This window comes from Propithecus coquereli, unplaced genomic scaffold (genome assembly GCF_000956105.1).
Source record: "Propithecus coquereli isolate 6110/MARCELLA unplaced genomic scaffold, Pcoq_1.0 Scaffold12, whole genome shotgun sequence".
Lineage (NCBI taxonomy): Eukaryota > Metazoa > Chordata > Mammalia > Primates > Indriidae > Propithecus > Propithecus coquereli.
Genome location: NW_012136080.1, coordinates 6,748,147 through 6,765,690, shown reverse-complemented (window position 1 = coordinate 6,765,690; position 17,544 = coordinate 6,748,147). Strand labels below are relative to the sequence as shown.

Here is a 17,544-nt window from a genome sequence, read left to right as displayed (position 1 = left end):
GGATTTGTTTTATTATAATAGAGTTACAACAGCAAGAAGGATTTGTGGTTACCTCTATATTTTATTAGCTGTGTACCGTGGAGAGTGATACCAAAACACTTCACGCCTCATTTATTTCTGCTGTGAGGTGAGGGATCCTATGATTACTGTTTCACAAAGTAGATGTGAGCATGAGACGAAATGATAATGCAAAGTACCTAAAAGATTGTCCGGCAAAAATAAATGCTTATTAACTGTTGGAAAATATTATTATTTGTCTGAGCACCATGCAGAACAACGTATCCCCTTCTTCAAAGTCTTGGAAGAATTGAATACAAACTCCACGCCATCGTCGTCACCTTACTGAGATGTCAGAGTGAGCCTGGTACATTTTAAACCAAGCATATTAGTTTGGGTTCTTCCTGAAGTTGAGGACAAGAAAGGATAAGAACTATGAGAGCTCTGTGGGGAGAAAGAGCCATGAGGGATAAGTAGGAGGGGCTGCAGGAGAGGGAGACGTCAGAGTGGGATGAGAGCTGACACCTCTGGAAGGAGGGGAGGCGGGACAGGGGATGGGGCAGAGGGCATCTCAGCCAGGTGAATGGGAATCTTCAAGCCAAAGTTCTCAGCTAGAGAGTCCATTGCTCACAGAAAGAGGCTTGTGTTAGCACCGTGCTCAGGCATGATCTGGGAGCAGGCGCTGGAATGCAGACACGTGGGGTGGGTCCAGAGGGCAGCAGGTGCAGCCATTGGTCAAGGTGTCCTCTCCTGTGGTTGGCCCCACTCAAAGCTGGCAGCCTTGCATGTCACGTGGTGATGTGGGCTGGCGCAGTGTTCCTGGGTGTGAAATGGGTTTCCCCTAGAACCCCTCAAACCCAGCAGACAATGTGCTTCCTTCCTTGTGGTATTGGAGGCAGCAAGTTGCCATTGAAGTCAGAGACCTGAAGTGCAGGTCCCTAAATCTTCCCACGCCCTGGAGCACATGGGTCTTTCCAAGGCCTGCAGGACACTCATCACCTGTTGCTCATTCTGTCCGGTGAGAATGATGCATCAATGTAATGGATCTATGTGATATTCAGTGGGGTGAACAGGAAGGCCAGATGGCTGTGGACTTTAGGGAGTGTTCACCTAGCCCCAGGACAACACTGTAAGTGGGCATTGCTGTCCACCTCACATGGATGCAAAGATTTGCATGTGTGTGCATGCGCGCGCGCGTGTGTGTGTGTGTGTGTGTGTGTGTGCAGTCTCATGTGTGTTCTGAGAGCCATGCAAAGTCCATCCACTAGTGCCAATTGCAGTTGAAAATGTACTGCCAAAGGTTTGGAGTCTGCACAATCCCCGCATCCCTGGGTATTTGTGTCTTTGACTTTCTATGTTGTCAAATTGCTCTGCAAAGTGGTTGTACCACTTGGCAAATTGTACTTGAGGTCAGAAGATTTTTCAGCTTTCTGAAGTGAGAGGGTTTTCCAGCAGCTTGTCCTTGTATATCTTGGTTTGGGGTGACATACTGCTGGCTTGATGCTATAGATCTGCAGTTGGTGTTTTGTTTTTCAGAGAAACACTCATCTTTATGCCTCACCATTTAATTTCTCTGCTGTCAAGAGGCAGAATTAAGTTATTTCTCTTAGTAAAAGAACGCTATAAGCAGGGAATAATGTATGCGAAACGCTGTAGCTAAACATCGCAGATGAGCTGATGGATAGGCCATCACTTGGATCATGCGATAAATGGAAAGAAAGTGATATTTAATCATTTGCAAAAAAAAAATAAAAAATAAAAATAGCACTTTACTTATTGAGGTATAATAAACATACAATTAAATAAATGCACAGATCTTGAATACCAGTTAGATGAGTTTTGACAGTTTTGTATACCTATGTAACCACCACCCAAAATAAAAATGACATTTTAAACTGTTTGTCAAGAAAATTGACATTCCAGAAAGATGCAAATGTTCTTTGTATGTTTTGAATAATCCTTGGCACAGTGCCTCCTGTCTCTGTTTGTGAAACATATAATCTTACTGTTTATATCAGTACCTGTGTGACAGCCTCTGCCCCTATTGCAGAATCACTGTAAAAGCTTTTTCAAAATACAACTCCTTGGGCCCTACTCCAGACCTCTGAATCAGTATCTTAGGGCAAGTTAGGCACCTGTATTTTTTTAAAGTTGCTATCTGATTTTTATCTCAGCCTTGAGTTGAGAACCCCAGCTGGAAGCATGAGTTAATAATTAAATGTATGATTGCCTAACTGTTACCAAAGTAATACTGTTGATTAATTTGGGTTTACAGGTTCAAGGCTGGTTTGACATTAATAGCACAAGCTGTATTGATAATAATCTTTGCAGTCTCCATACAAAGGAAAAATTTTGTAAAATTTTGTAATGAATATTTTGTAAGTAAAGGTATAGTTAGGTACAATTTCCCATTTTCCCTATCTATGGTGACTTTTAGGACACCCTGTCAGTTCACCAGGCCTTGGGTCTACTTCTGTGTCAGAAGAATCACTGACAGAATCATTCAGTATGAAGTGCAGTGAAAACTGAACTGTGAATTGGAATAAATTCCCGGAATGCAGATTAACTGGTTTTACAAAAGGATAAATTCTCAACTGGCTGGATTCTGTCATTTAGCAAAGAGAAAAATTGAAATTGTTTAAACTCGCTTCCACCTTTATACCTTTCAGTTAGAGGTTAACTTGGCTTTGATGATTCAGCAGGAGTGACTGGGCCCTGGATTAGCAGGGCCAAAGAGCAACTCCTTTTCAATCAAATTGTAATTACAGGATCCCAGGATTCTTTTGTAATTTATTCAAGCCCCTTTGTACAGAATTCTTAAGCACTAACCATATTCTTTATTACTTTCATTGACAATAGACATAGAATTTTATTTGTTGAATATTCTATTACAATTTGTTTTGTTTATTTATTTATTGATGGGACAAGGTCACAAGAGGAACAAATCTAACCTTTTTTTTTTTTTTTGAGACAGTCTCACTTTGTTGCCCAGGCTAGAATGCCGTGGCGTCATCCTAGCTCACAGCAACCTCGAACTCCTGGGCTCAAGCAATCCTTTTGCCTCAGCCTCCTGAGTAGCTGGGACTACAGGCATGCGCCACCATGCCCAGCTAATTTTTTCTATATATTTTTAGTTGTCCGATTAATTTCTTTCTATTTTTAGTAGAGACGGGGTCTCGCTCTTGCTCAGGGTGGTTTCGAACTCCTGAGCTCAAACAATCCGCCCGCCTCGGCCTCCCAGAGTGCTAGGATTACAGGCGTGAGCCACCGCGCCCGGCCTAACCTTTTTTTTTTTAAAGAAAATGCTGAAGTATTGATAACATGCTTTCCAAAGAACAGAGCCAGTCATCAAAGAGTCTGTTTACCAATTACTCTATTTGTGAGTTCCGGATTTGAGATTATGAGAAAGAGCAATTTGTCACTTTTCTTACATCTAAGTGAAGAAGATATCCAGTCAACCAGGTAATTTAGTAAGAGTTGCAAATATAGTGCCTGGAGAAAATATACTCTCTAAATGCTGAAGCTTCTGCAGGCAGTAACTCCTAAATCCCTGAAATTGGGATAGTGTTACAGCAAGTGTTACAGCAAGTGGTCCTGAGGACAAACCGAGCGGCACATGGAGAGTTGGAGAATCAAAAGTTTATTGGCCGGCGGGCTCAGAGTGGCCGCGCTACCAAATTCTGAGCGCCGTCTACCTGATTTTTCCCACTTTTATTAAGTCGTGGTGTTCTGGGGGGTAGGGTGTCAGGTGGTTAATGTGCCAAGTAACAGATGGGGGTTTTCCTTATCAATAGTACATTTTAATTTCAGTCAACTAACAAGGACACTAAGAATCCTTGTGATTATTTAAAAGCATAACTCTAGCTGAACCTGTGATAAATATTATTACAAACATGTCTTATCAGAATGTGAAATGTTTGGTTATCAAGTGAAGAAATGAGTATGTTATAGAATAGCTAAAAGTGAAATTGGCTAAAATAAAAGAGAAAACTGAAACTGAATATCTTAAAAACAAAGAAAAAGGCAGAAGCAATAGCAAAAAAGGAAATCCGTCTAGAACACTATTTTTAAAAGCAACACTGAAAATTGTACAGCAGGAAACATGCTTTAGAAAATATGTCAACATAGAGCAGGAAATAAAATAATGTAATGAAATGGTTCTTGGAATAAAATGGGTTAAATTGATTCTGTTTGCTTCTTATTAAGTTTGTGGACTTCAAAGTACCAAAGTTCTGTGATAGGCTTGAAGCAGGACCATTGAAAAGCAACTTTATTATAGAGCTAGGGAATGATATTGAAAGTAACTCAATAACAAAAAGCTTGATAATAAACATTCCCAGTGCCTGTTGACAGATTTTTCCCAGGTACACTGTGTCCTAGAGAAAGGTTGGATTCCTGCCTTTGGCTTGGGCTGGCAAGCCCTTTGCCTTTGCTGGGTATTTCCAAGGGAGACGTGGAACTGGAACAGGGAATGCTGAGGGAAGAAAACTGAAGGAGCATTGTTTCCCTGTCTTGGCTTTGTGTTCATCCATTGCGAGTTTGTTTTTTTAAGCAAATTTGGGATAGTTTCACATCAGCAATCATTACATCCTTGACAAAGATGTTTACTTGTGTAAAATGCACGAGGAAATGATGACAACTGTATGTTGTGCTATGAGGACTTAAGAGATTTATCTCAAACGGCTTAGAAATCATAATATATTATTTCTCAGTATGATGGAACTCGACACTTGGGTGGCCACGTGGTAGGAGGACAGCCATGAAATATGGTACCAGTAGTGAAATGTTTCCTGTTTTCACTTATTTCTCTTGTTTTTCCATTAGCATTCATTACAGCCCTTTGCTTTTTAGCTTTTAAATTATACCTTATTGCTTTGTTTTGATTTTAATCTATTCTCTATGTCAGCAAAACAAAGACTCATCTCTGAGGCAGAATCTCTGAGTGTGGGGTTGAACTGGGATTGTAACCCCAGGTGAGGGACATCTTCGTGATGAAGAACCTAAGCCCTTAAACAACTTTTTGCATCATAACCTTTGAGTTCCTCTTTGGAGCTTAGCAGTTTATTGTTTTTGCTTTTTTAAATACACATTTAACATTTATGACATCTTTCAGACACATGAATAGGATCTGAGACTGATACACACCCATGCACTTGGCCTCTAGCTTGAGAAATACAACATTACAAATACAGTGAAGCCCCCTGTGTGTCCCTTCCCCCGCACACCTCCTTCCCTATCCCACAGAGGTAACCAATATTTTGAATTTGATGTTTATAATTCCCATGCTATTTATTCTTTAGGTGATGGACATTTTGGTCATTTTTACCCTTTCATTGTATAAACAGTGTGCTGTGAACACTTTTCCATGGCTGCTTCTTGTGCATATGTGTGAGAGTTTCCACATATGTGTTTGACGGGTGGGGGAGGACATCACCAGGTTTGGGAGAGTTTGCCAAAGTCATTGTACCAATTTATATTCCCAACATTCGTGTATGAGAACTTTCTTTTCTCCATATGCTTAATTGTGGAGCTTTAAAAATTTTTGCCAATTCAATGATGTGAAATGGCTTTTCATTTTCATTTCCCTGATTACAAATAAAGTTAAGTTATATTTGTGTTTGTGTGTGTGTGTGTGTGTGTGTGTGTGTGTGTAGGGGATGGGGGTTTCTTTCTCTGTGAATTACCTGTTTACATCTGTTGCCCATTTCTTTATTGGATTATTTTTCTTTTTGATTTGTAAACATTCTTTATATGTTCTGAATGCTAATTCTTTGTCTTTTAACATCGTTCCTTGTTACTTTTGAGGTGTAAAGGGGTTATTTTGTAGTTACATTTGACAATTATTTTCCTTTACATGTTATATTTTTTGTATCTTAAGGAAACTTTCTAACCTGAGGTTATGAAGATTTTTTCTTATCAAAAAGTTTAAAATTTTATTTTTATATTTTATATTTAAGTCTACCTGGAATTGACTTTTGTATGTGATGGGAGGTAGGAATCCAGTTTTTTCCCATATAGTATCTGTATCAATTAGATTTGCAGTATAATTAACTACCCCAAAACTTAGTGGCTTAAGACAACCACCATTTATTTAACTTATGTTCCTCTAAGGCTATGCATAGCTGGGCTCACCATGTGTCTGTAGTCAGTTGCCAGTCAGCTAGGTCACTCTGCCGCTGGAGGTTGACTGGTTGTCCACTAGTATAGCGGGCATGTTGCCACTGAGCCAAGTATCTCCGGTCATTCAGCAGGCTACCCGGGCTTCTTCACATAATGGCAGCAGGTTGATTACAAAAGGATTGTCAGATTTAGGGGGGGAAAAAAAACAAGACACCCAAGTCTCTTAGTTAAATTTGAATTTCAGATGAATAATGAATTATTTTTTTAGTATAAGTATGTTCTAACATATTTATTTATCTGAAATTTAAATTTAACTTGGCCTCCTGTCTTTTATCTGACACAATCTTGATTCCAGATGTTAATGCAGCTTACATCGCCCAGTCTTCTTTGTAGCTAGGAGTGGTCATGGTCCCCATGTGGGCCAAATGAACTTAAATGGAAGTTACTGGGCAAGGCTTTTGGCAAGGTGACGAAGCTGGCAGGTACCCTCCAACTCTTCTTCTGTACAGCGTGGTAACTGGAGTTGTAGCAATCATTTTGCAATCACAAGGTGACTCTGAAGATGGAAGCTACGTGCTAAGGAGTGAGGCACAAAAAGAGAAGGATCCTGAGTCCTAGTGACATTGTGGAGCTCCCACCTTTGTCAGGTTTTGTGATCAGAATTTTCTCACTTCATAAGAAAAAAAATGTCTTCTTTTACTATATTCTGGGACACATTGGGTAGCATTGGGATTATTTCCTCCTTTATAGTTAGAAAGAATTCCTCTAGAAACGATCTGGGCCTGTTTTGAGGGTGGAAGATGAGGGGGAATAGTTGTTTGATAACTATTTTTTTTTTTAGAGACAAGGTCTTGCCGTGTTTCCCAGGCTTTAGTGCAGTGGCATGATCACAGCTCGCTGCAGCCTCGAATTCCTGGGCTCAAACAATCCTCCTGCCTCAGCCTCCTGAGTAGCTGGGACTACAGATGCATGCCACCATGCCCAGCTAATTTTTTAATTTTTTTGTAGAGACAGGGTCTCACTATGTTGCCCAGGCTGGTCTCAAACTCTTGGCCTCAAGTGCTCCTCCCACCTCAGCCTCCTAGAGTGCTGGGATTACAGGCGTGAGCCACTGAACCCAGCCCTGATAACTGTTCCTTCTGTGATTGTTGGCTTGGTTCAGTTTTGTCTTTTATCCAAAATTTTGGTAAGGTACATTTTTTCTAGGAAATTATCCATTTTATCTAAATTTTCAAATTTATCAATATAGAATTGAATGAGATTATTAATTTTTTAAAAATTTCTTCTGCATCTGCAGATATTTCTTTATTATTACTTTTTTTATATATTTGTTTCCATTTTATTTCTTAATTAGGTTAGCTGCTGATTTGTCTATATTTTTTTCCCCCCCAAAGAACAACCTCTTGGACGTATTTATTCTATTGTTTTTCTGTTTTCTAATTTAATTTCCTTTTATTTCATTTCCTTCTGTTTTATTTTTTTCTTAAAAAAAGGGGTGTGTGTGTGTGTGTGTGTGTGTATTATTTATTTATTTTTGGGGGGGGACAGAGTCTCACTCAGTCACCCTGGGTAGAGTGTAGTGGCGTCATCATAGCTTACTACAACCTCAAACTCCTGGGCTCAAGCAATCCTCCTGTCTCAGCGCCTGAGCCACAATGCCTGGCTAATTTTTCTACTTTTAGTAGAGACAGGGTCTCGCTCTTGCTCAGGCTGATCTCGAACTCCTGAGCTCAAGCGATCCTCCTGCCTCAGCCTCCCAGTGTTAGGATTACAGGCCTGAGCCACAGCACCCGGCCCCTTCTGTTTTCTTGAGCACAACACTACATTTTCCCTCACTCTCATGACCTTTTACAAATTCCCAGAGTTTATAACATTTTCACTGTGTTCTACAAACATAATCCTCATATTTGCTTTATATTCGAGGCTCTTGCCATAGTTTTTCCATTCACCCTTTTGGTTGGCAGAAGTTTATACCGTATGCATTTTTTTAAGAAAGGCTTATGAAGCTGATGAGAATAATATTGCCTGAGTTCTTGCATTTTCAAACCTATTATATGTTATTTTTATACTTCAACCATAGCTTGGCATAGTATAAAATTTCTGGTTTATGTTTTCTTTTCCAAAAGGATTCTTTAGGCTTTTACTAGCATTGGTGTTATTGTGGTAAAGTCTGAGGACAGCCTGATTTTTTGCCTTTATAAATGCCCTTGATCTTTTTTTTTTTAATTTTAGAGACAGGGTCTGATTATGCTGCCCAGGCTGATCTCCAACTCCTGGCCTTAAGTGATCCTCCCACCTCAGCTTCCCAAAGTGCTGGAATTACAGGTGTGAGCCACCGCGCCTGGCCTCCCTTGATCTTATTATTTGGCTTCCCTAGTGATTCTTAACTTACTTTACGTTTGAAGATCAGATACTAGGCTACCTGCTGGTGTTGACATTCTGTTTGTTTCTTTCTTGAATTTTGCTGTGTCCTTTCAATCTACAAATTCAAATCTGCTTTTATTTCTGGTGAGTTTTCTTCAGTTACATCTTTAAATATTTTTTCTGTTCCATTATATATTATTTATTGTTGTATAAAAAATTACCATTCATGTAGCAGCTTAACATAAGACCTATTTATTACCTCAGAGTTTCTGTGGGTCAGGAGTCTGAGCGAGCATGGCTTCACTGGATCCTCTGCCCAGAATCTCACAAGGCTACACTGAAGGTGTCGGGTAGACCCACAGTGTCATCTGAGGCTGAGTTCTCTTCCAAGGCCAATAGATTGTTGGAAGAATTGGTTTCCTTGCAGCTGTAGAATTCACAGTGGCTCACTTCTTTAAGGACAGCAGGAGAGAATGTGTCTGAATTTAGGGAGCACCTCAGTTCTTCTTTTAAAGGCTTTTACCTTATTAAGTCAGGCCCACCTGGTATAATCTCTTTTGAGTAACAAAATTAACTGGTTTGGGACCTTAATTACATATGGAAATCCCTTTACCTTTGCCATACTCTATTGTCTAGAAGCAAAACACAGTTTCCCCCTGCACTCAAGGAACAAGAATTATGTAAGGAATCACCTTAGGGTGTGTCCACAGCACATTATTTCCCTTTTCTTTTATGGATTTTGCAGTTATGTGTATGTTGCATCTCGTTCACCTAGCCTCCATATCTGTCATTTTCGCTAGACTCCTTTTCAATTCTGTATTTCCATCCATGTTACTCACTTATTTACAGCATCATCTCATCTCTTTGTGCTGCTTCCATATTTACCTTAATTTCTTTGATGGTTTTATTTTTTTCTCCTTCTTTCCTGAGCCTTGCCTCAGAACTTTTCATTTCTCTTCCCTCTACCCCTCTCCCTTCTCCCCACTTCCCCTTCCTCTCATCTTCCCCCTCTTACCCCTCTCTGTCTCCTTCCTCCTCCTCCTTCTCTTTCTTCTTTTAATTCTTTTGTCCCTTGTCTACTTTGTGCTTTTGTTTTATAGAAGCAATTGTTATTCTTTTCATTCATTGCAGAATGCTTTGTCACAATTTTTATTTGCTTTGTGGCAATTTTCTGATGAGTAATCTTTGCTTTCTTTTCTTATAGTCTCTTTCAAAATATCCTGAGATTTTTATTTACTCATTTTTGAGTGAGTTTTTCCTTTACTGTTTATTTGCAGGTTTATGTGGGAGGTGAACTAAGCCATTCCGGGTTTAGTTATTTTCTTTCCACACATTGAAGGTATCATCTTCTTATTTCTATGGTTGCTCTTGAGAAGTCTGCTGTTATTCAGATTACCTTATCTTTAAAGGTAATCTCTTTTTACTCTGGTTGCTTTGAAGATTTTTTTTTTTTTTTAGTGTTTGGAGTGCTGAAGTTTCTTTATGTTGTGTCTAGATTTCTTTTTGGTTATCCTAAACCTATGGATTTCTGTATTTCACTGATAAAATTCTCAGCTTTTATTCTTTCAAATATGTGTCATTTTTTGTATTTTTTCCTTCTGAAATTCCAATCAGAAATGTGATGGAACATTGTATATGTCTTTTATGTCTCTTAACCTCTTTTTCCATTTTTGTCATCTCTGTGGTACATTCTAAGCAATTTTCTTTTTCAGCTCTAACTCCCGTGCCACAAAATCTCTCCATCTGGTTTCGTTTGACAGTATCTTATTCTTTTACCTGTGTTAGATTCCACCGGGTACTTCTTTAATCATCTTCAATGTACATATTTGATAATTTGCACTAGTAATACTGTCATCTGAAGTTGTTGGGGGCCTTATTTTGCTGTGTTCTTTTGACTTTCTTGCATGATAGTTTGTTCCTTGTGTGTTCGGTAATTTTGAATTGTGAGTTCATATTTATTTGGGCTCTACTTGTGAGGCTCGTGAGTGGCCTGGCTTGGAGAAGAGTTCCTTTAGGGAGGATGTAAATTGGCTTTTCCGGGAATCTCAGGACTGTTAACATCTCAAGACCACTGTGCTCATTTCTTGGCTTGGGGTTACCAGGGTCATGTATGTTGTGAGAATTTGAATCCTGAACCCACATAAGGAAAAAGCTTTGGTCATGATTTTTCAAGGGCTACTTTTTTTCCCCCTACTTACTGCCCAAGATGAGATATACAGGTTTCTTTTTTTTTTGAGACAGAGTCTCACTGTGTTGCCCGGGCTAGAGTGCCGTGGCGTCAGCCTAGCTCACAGCAACCTCAGACTCCTGGGCTCGAGCGATCCTCCTGCCTCAGCCTCCCGAGTAGCTGGGACTACAGGCATGCGCCACCATGGCCGGCTAATTTTTGTATATATTTTTAATTTTCCAATTAATTTCTTTCTAATTTTAGTAGAGATGGGGTCTCGCTCTTGCTCAGGCTGATTTCGAACTCCTGAGCTCAAACAATCCTCCCGCCTCGGCCTCCCAGAGAGCTAGGATTACAGGCACAGGTTTCTGTGTCAGACAGTTACTTTAGCAGACAGGAAGGTATTTGTTTATTTTTGCCTATCTTTCAAAGAGGGAATAGCTTTTTAAGGGTTCTAGCTACATGCACCGATCTCACTCCAACCTCAAGATCTTGTCTGCTGCCCTGTATGGTCATTAAAGTCTAACTCCCTCAGATATAAAGATTGTGAAATGTCCCAGTGACACCTCACCACTCTGGTTCTCAATTATTTATTTGTTTTTAGTTTTTATTTTTAAAATACTTTATTTTTTAAAGAAGTTTTAAGTTCACAGTAAAATTGAGTAGAATGTACAGAGAGTTCCCATATACTCCTTGCCCCAACACATGCATAGTCTCCCAGATTATCAATATCTCGGCACAGAGTAGTACATTTATTACAATTGATAAGCCTGCATTGACATATCATTATCACCCAAAGTCCATAGTTTATATTAGGATTCACCTTTGGTGTACAGGTGTTGTACATTTGATGGATTTTGACAAATGTATAATGACATATATCTACCATTACAGTATCATATGAATAGTTTCACTGCCCTAAAAATCCTCTGTGCTCTGCCTGTTATCCTTCCCTCCCCCCTAACTCCTGGAAACCACTGATCTTTTTACTGTTTCTGTAATTTTGCATTTTCCAGAATGTCATGTAGTTGGAATCATACAGTATGTAGCCTTTTCAGTTCGGTTTCTTCCATTTAATAATATGCATCTTAAGGTTCCTCCCTGTCTTTTCATGGCTTGATAGCTCATTTCTTTTTAGTGCCAAATAACATCACATTGTCTGGATATGTCACAGTTTATTAATCTATTCACCTAATGAAGGGATATCTCAGTTATTTACAAATTTTGTCAATTATGAATAAAGCTGTTATAAATATCCATGTACAGGCTTTTACAAAGACATAAGTTTTCAACTTCTTTGGGTAAATACAAGGAATGTGGTTGCTGGATCATATGATAAGAGTATGTTTAGTTTTGTAAGAAACTGCCAAACCATCTTCCAGAGGAGCTGTGCCATTTTGCATTCCCACCAGCAATGAATGAGAGTTCCTGTTGCTCTACATCCTCAACAGCATTTGGTCTTGTCAGTGTTTTGGATTTTTTAGCCTTCCTAATATGTGTGTGGTGGTATCTAGTTGTTTTAATTTGCAATTCTCTAATGACACGGGATGTGGAGCATCTTTTAATAAGTTTATTTGCCATTTGTGTATCTTCTTTGTTGAAATGTCTGTTCAGATCTTCTGCCTATTTTTTAATTAGGTTATTCTTTTCCTTATTGTTGACTTTTCGGAGTCTTTGTATATTTTGGATAACATTCGTTCATCTGATATGCCTTTTGCAAATATTTTCTCCCAGCCTATAGCTTGTCTTTTCATTCTCTTGACAGGTGAGAGCTACCACACCTGGCTAATTTTTCTATTTTTTGTAGAGACAGGATCTCGCTCTTGCTTAGGCTGGTCTCGAACTCCTGAGCTCAAGAGATCCTCCTGCCTGGGCCTCCCAGAGTGCTAAGATTACAGGCGTGAGCCACCACACCCGGCCTGTGTTAGTGTTTTTTATCTCAAGCATTTCTTTTTGATTTTTTCTTAGAATTTCCATCTCTTTGCTTACATTACCCATCTATTCTTGCACATTGTCTCTTTTTTTCCAGTAGAGCCCTTGGCATGTTCATCATAGTTATTTTAAATTGCTGGTCTGATAATTCCAACATCCCTGCCATATCTGACTCTGGTTGTGAGGTTTACTCCCTCTTCACACTGTATTTTTTTACTTTTTAATGTGCCTTGTAATTTTTTGTTGAAAGCTAGACATGACGTACTGGGTAAAGGAACTGCATTAAATAGGCATTTAGTGATGCGTGGTGAGGAGCGGTGGGAGGGGACGTGTTCTATAGTCTTATGATTGGGTCTCAGTCTTTTAGGGAACCTGTGCCTCGGGACTGTGAACTTTACAAGTGCTTCTCAGCCCCCATGCCCACCAGGTAGAACTGAATGGCGAGAGGGGCCTAGAGTTGGGTATTTCCCTTCCCTCAGGTCAGTTGAGTTCTAATAAAACCCCAATAGGCTAGGCTCTGGTAAAATCCTTTCTCTGGAGGTCAGGCCTGCTGAAGAATACTTTGTTTACTTTTCCGCAGCCTCTGCCAGAAGCATGATGGGATTTTTCCCAGTCTTCCTTGTGAGAACCTGGTACAGCTCCTAGAGGTAAAACTCACAAAAGTGTGGGTGCGCCCATCTGAGACTGGAGTTTTAAACTTACAGACTTGTCCCTGCTGAGCCTCCAGCACTTCAGCAGTTACATTTTAGGTGTTCCTACCTGGTGCTGGTTCCTGTGGAGGTTCTACTTGTGGGTTTCTGCTCTGGTAAGTTGTGATTCTCTCTATCCGCCTGTGCCTCTAATACCGGGGGCAGAAGTTTGCCCGTGACCTCAATTTTCTGACATATCTAAGAAGAGTTGTTGGTTTTCAGTTTGTTTAGCTTTTTACTTGTTAGAATGGAGTGGCAACTTACAAGCTCCCCACATGCCAGGCTGGAAACCTGAAGTCAGCTCTTTATTTATTTTTTCCTTATGGTTTTCATTTATTAGAAAAACTGTGTAACATTTAAGAAAGCATTTTAAATCCCCATAAAAATGGCTTGCATGTTTTCATTTATTCACAATCTTTTTCAGTCTTTGTTCACATGCATACGTATTTTACTTAGCTATTATAGTAAACATAGAAAATTTTTCATAATATATTTGTTTAGCATATCTTAAGCATATTTCATTTTCAAAGACTCCATAATTATCTCTATAGTTTTTTGCTTAATATTCTACCTGGCTGATATACATTAATTTTCCTAACTTTCTTCCTATTGGGTATTGTTTGTTTCTAGTTTTTCTCTGTTGGGGTTCATCCTTCAATTTCAGCTAGTTTCAACCTATTGAACACTAGGCATTTTACAGCAGATATTTTTATTTCAACTTATTGATGAAGGAATTGAAGCTTAGTTATGTTAAATATAACAAGGTCATATAATTAATGAGTATCAGCACTAGGATTTCAACTGAGACGTGTTGAAACTCAAAAGCCTATTTTCTTTACTTCCATGGTATGCTATTACTTCAACTGATACCTTTTTTCCTTGTTTAGAATGACTTTCTATTAAATAAGATAAAATTCCAGAGGTAGACTGTTTATGACTCATAATGTAAAATTTCAAACTTGTTTATACCAGTAAGATATTGCTATTTATTATCACTTTACTACTTTACCCCTTAATTTTTTTATAATTTTTTAAAATTTTTTTTTAGTATTTTTAATAGTACCAGTTTTTTGTTTTTTGTTTTTTTGAGACAGGGTCTCACTCTGTTGCCCATGCTAGAGTGCAGTGACGTCACCATAGTTCACTGCAACCTCAAACTCCTGGCCTCAGGCAGTCCTCCAGCCTCAGCCTCCTAAAGTGCTAGGATTATAAGTGCGAGCCACTGTGCCTGGCCAAATAGTACAATTTTTAATTTGTATTTTGTACATAAGTTTAAAGTCTTCGAAAGTGTTTGTTTATGATTTGTTTTCTTCTTGTTAAAATCTGTTCTTGTTCATTGCCTATTTATAAGTGGTGTCTTGATGTTTATATTTTGCGTGCAAATTTTAATTTGTCAATCTGTTTTTTTTCTTTTTCTTTTTTTTTGGAGACAAAATCTCGCTCTGTCTCCATGGCCAGAGTGCAGTGGCATCATTGTAGCTCCCTGTGGCCTCAAACTCCTGGGCTCAAATGATCCTCCTGCCTCAGCCTCCTGAGCAGCTGGGACTACAGGTGTGTGCTACTGCGCCCAGCTAATTTTTTCTATTTTTAGTAGAGACAGGGTCTTGCTCTTGCTCAGGCTGGTCTTGAACTCCTGGCCTCAAGTGATCCTCCAGCCTCGGCCTCCCAGAGTGTTAGGATTACAGGCGTGAGCCACTGCACCTGTCCTGTTTCTTCCATTATTTTAACTGCTTCAAATTTTAGAAAATTGTTTCGTCAAGTATCTGATAACTAATTCTAATTTATGCTAGTTTTCCTAACATTCAGATGATTTTGAGTTTATTTTTGTGTATGGCCTAAGGTATTTAAAATTATTTCCAAATTGTTACTCATTCATCCCAATATCACTCATTCGATCCACCGTCTCCCCCATGATTTTGAGTGTGGTGGCATAAAAAGAGTGTGGGCTTTTGGACAGTTTTGGTTGAAATCCTCGCTCTGGATAGTACTCCCCTTCTAGTTTAAGAGTAACCACTTCCCCAAAAGAAGCTAGAATATCCCCCTCTGTTTTCCCTCTAGTGCTGAGGAATGTAGCACTTAAAACTCTTGTGGAAGACTAAATCCCCTACCCAACCCCATACTCCCGCGACCCTAGGGAGCCCAGGTCTGGAAGCCTTAGACCTGCATGCCAGGTAAAGCTGTAGCACTAGGGAAGCCAGTCAGATGTCTGCCCCATTGAGAGCCTGGTTGGCATTGGGCAATGGGACTTGTGTTAGAACCAGGATGCAGCTATGGCTGAGCTGGGACCTTTCTTTGCCAGAAGAAGAAAGGCACACAAGTAATTACTGATTTAACCAAAGCAGAAGTAAAGAAAAATGCTTAATGCCTCTAGGAAGAGAGGCGCAAGAGTGGAGATACTAACCATTTCTCTACACATCTACCATGCCATGCTTGAAGAAGACTGCCAAGTTTGTGAATAGATCTGGAAGGGTCACTGTCATTCTTAACTGTGCACTACTCTCTAACCAAAGACCTGAGTACCTGCAGCATGCTGTGAGTCACCACGTCTTCCACTGTGCTTGTGTCAAGAGCATCCTCCACGTGTGCTCAGAAACTGACAGCATCAGCACTCGCTGGCCTGCTTTTTGTTTCTTTCTCGGTAATCTGCACTATGCCTCTCCCAAATACTTACCTCTTGGGCTCTCCACAGGAAAGGGTGTGGCCTTTGGCATGTTATTTCTAGTCCTATGGTTTACTTTAGCTTTTTTAAAAATTGTTTCTTTTACAATTCTTACTATCATTCAGTCGCGGTGTTTCTAGACTATCCGATTAGGGATTGTTCTTTTGATTTGGAGAACATGGTTCCCTGGCTCTGTTACCCAATGCATGGTTCTCTACTGCCTGCATCCTGGGCAGCTTCAGCTCCGTGTTTCACTGTTGAGTGCTGGCAGGTAAGAGTACAAGGGTGATGGGACTCAAAGTAGTGAAGCTGCGTCCGCCATACACTTAGAGAGGTTGCATCCACCATACACTTACACTGTGTCCACCATACGATTAATAATCACAAAGCGACTTTACTTTGCCCTCATTTCTGAGCACATTGTCCCTGAAAATGTTGACATGTGGTTCTAGGACATCATATTTCCTAGGCACTGGTTCTTTTCCTCCTGGATGTCCAGCCTTCAGGTCCTCATTATCTAGAAGGTGGTTCTTCTGCTGACTTTAATTTGAGGTAGTCCAACAAGGAAATGGAGGAGACATTTCCCAAATACTTTTCAAAACAATGCCCTGCTGACGCCCACTGAGGCTCATTTCAGAGAATTTGGTGATGGCTTTTGGAAGCCATAAACATTCCAAAAGAGCAGAGTAGCTAGAAGTTCCCCCACCATTCTTCTTCCCCAGAACTGACTGATAGTGGAAAAGCCTTTTCTATGTGGATTTTCCTTTCTGCCTGGTCAAGGTCTCTGATCAATGAGACTTACTTTCTCATGATTCATTTTCACCCCCCAAGATTTTCCTTAATTACCCTGCAAACTCAGATGTGCATTTGAGAATAATCTGTTAGATTTTTGCAGAATATAGTTGGAAGACTTTTCAGATTATCTACTCTTGCTATATTGCCCCCGTTTTGTTTTTTAAAATCAGGAACTTTATTTAAACAAATGAAAACCAGTAACAACCTGGTTCTTCAATGGTGTTCTTATCATGGCTAAAACAAGCACTGAGTCCTCTAACAGACCTGGATCAAATTATTTTGGAGCAGGCCTTTCCCTCTAGTTTTAGTGTTTAAATACTTTCTTTGCTGCTTTTTTTTCACTAAATGTGGTAGAAACACTTTGAAATCTGCCCAAGTTCAATCAGCCTTACTGGAGACACACCTGAGAAGTAAAGGTGTGTCTTCATATATTTCTTTGATGTGAGGGAAAGATAGGAGTCAGAAAATAGGATATGCATGCTTTTATCCTCTAGTCCAGTGGTTCTCCAGTGTGACCCAGACCAGGAACATCAGCATCATCTGAGAATTTGTTATTAATGCAGATTCTCAGTCCCTATCCCAGATCTACTGAATCAAAACTGGGTTTGGGATCCAGGGATCTATGTGGTCCAGCTCTCCAGGTGGTTCTGATGGCTGGCTTACATTGAGAACCCCTGCTCGGGTCTAATTACCCAGAATCTCCCTTGGAAGAGTTACTTTGGTTTTTTTTTTTTTCCGAGACAGAGTCTCACTCTGTTACCCTGGCTAGAGTGCTGTGGCATCAGCCTAGCTCACAGCAACCTCAAACTCCTGGGCTCAAG

At 39.8% G+C, this 17,544-nt stretch overlaps 1 protein-coding gene across 5 annotated transcripts in view; it reads left to right on the top strand.

Moving 5' to 3' along the window:
* BTD (biotinidase) overlaps positions 1-17,544 on the top strand; it is a 32,794-nt gene that overhangs the window by 1,420 nt on the left and 13,830 nt on the right. For 2 of the 5 annotated variants that reach the window (XM_012664161.1, XM_012664144.1), the window contains exon 2: positions 13,161-13,385. The exons of 1 other annotated variant lie outside the window; for it this stretch is intronic. The gene's annotated coding sequence lies outside the window, so the exon portion shown is untranslated. Of the gene's footprint in view, positions 1-3,440; positions 3,460-8,423; positions 8,443-13,160; positions 13,386-17,544 lie in introns of those variants that run through there. 2 more of the 5 variants (XM_012664174.1, XM_012664168.1) reach the window with 2 other exon arrangements.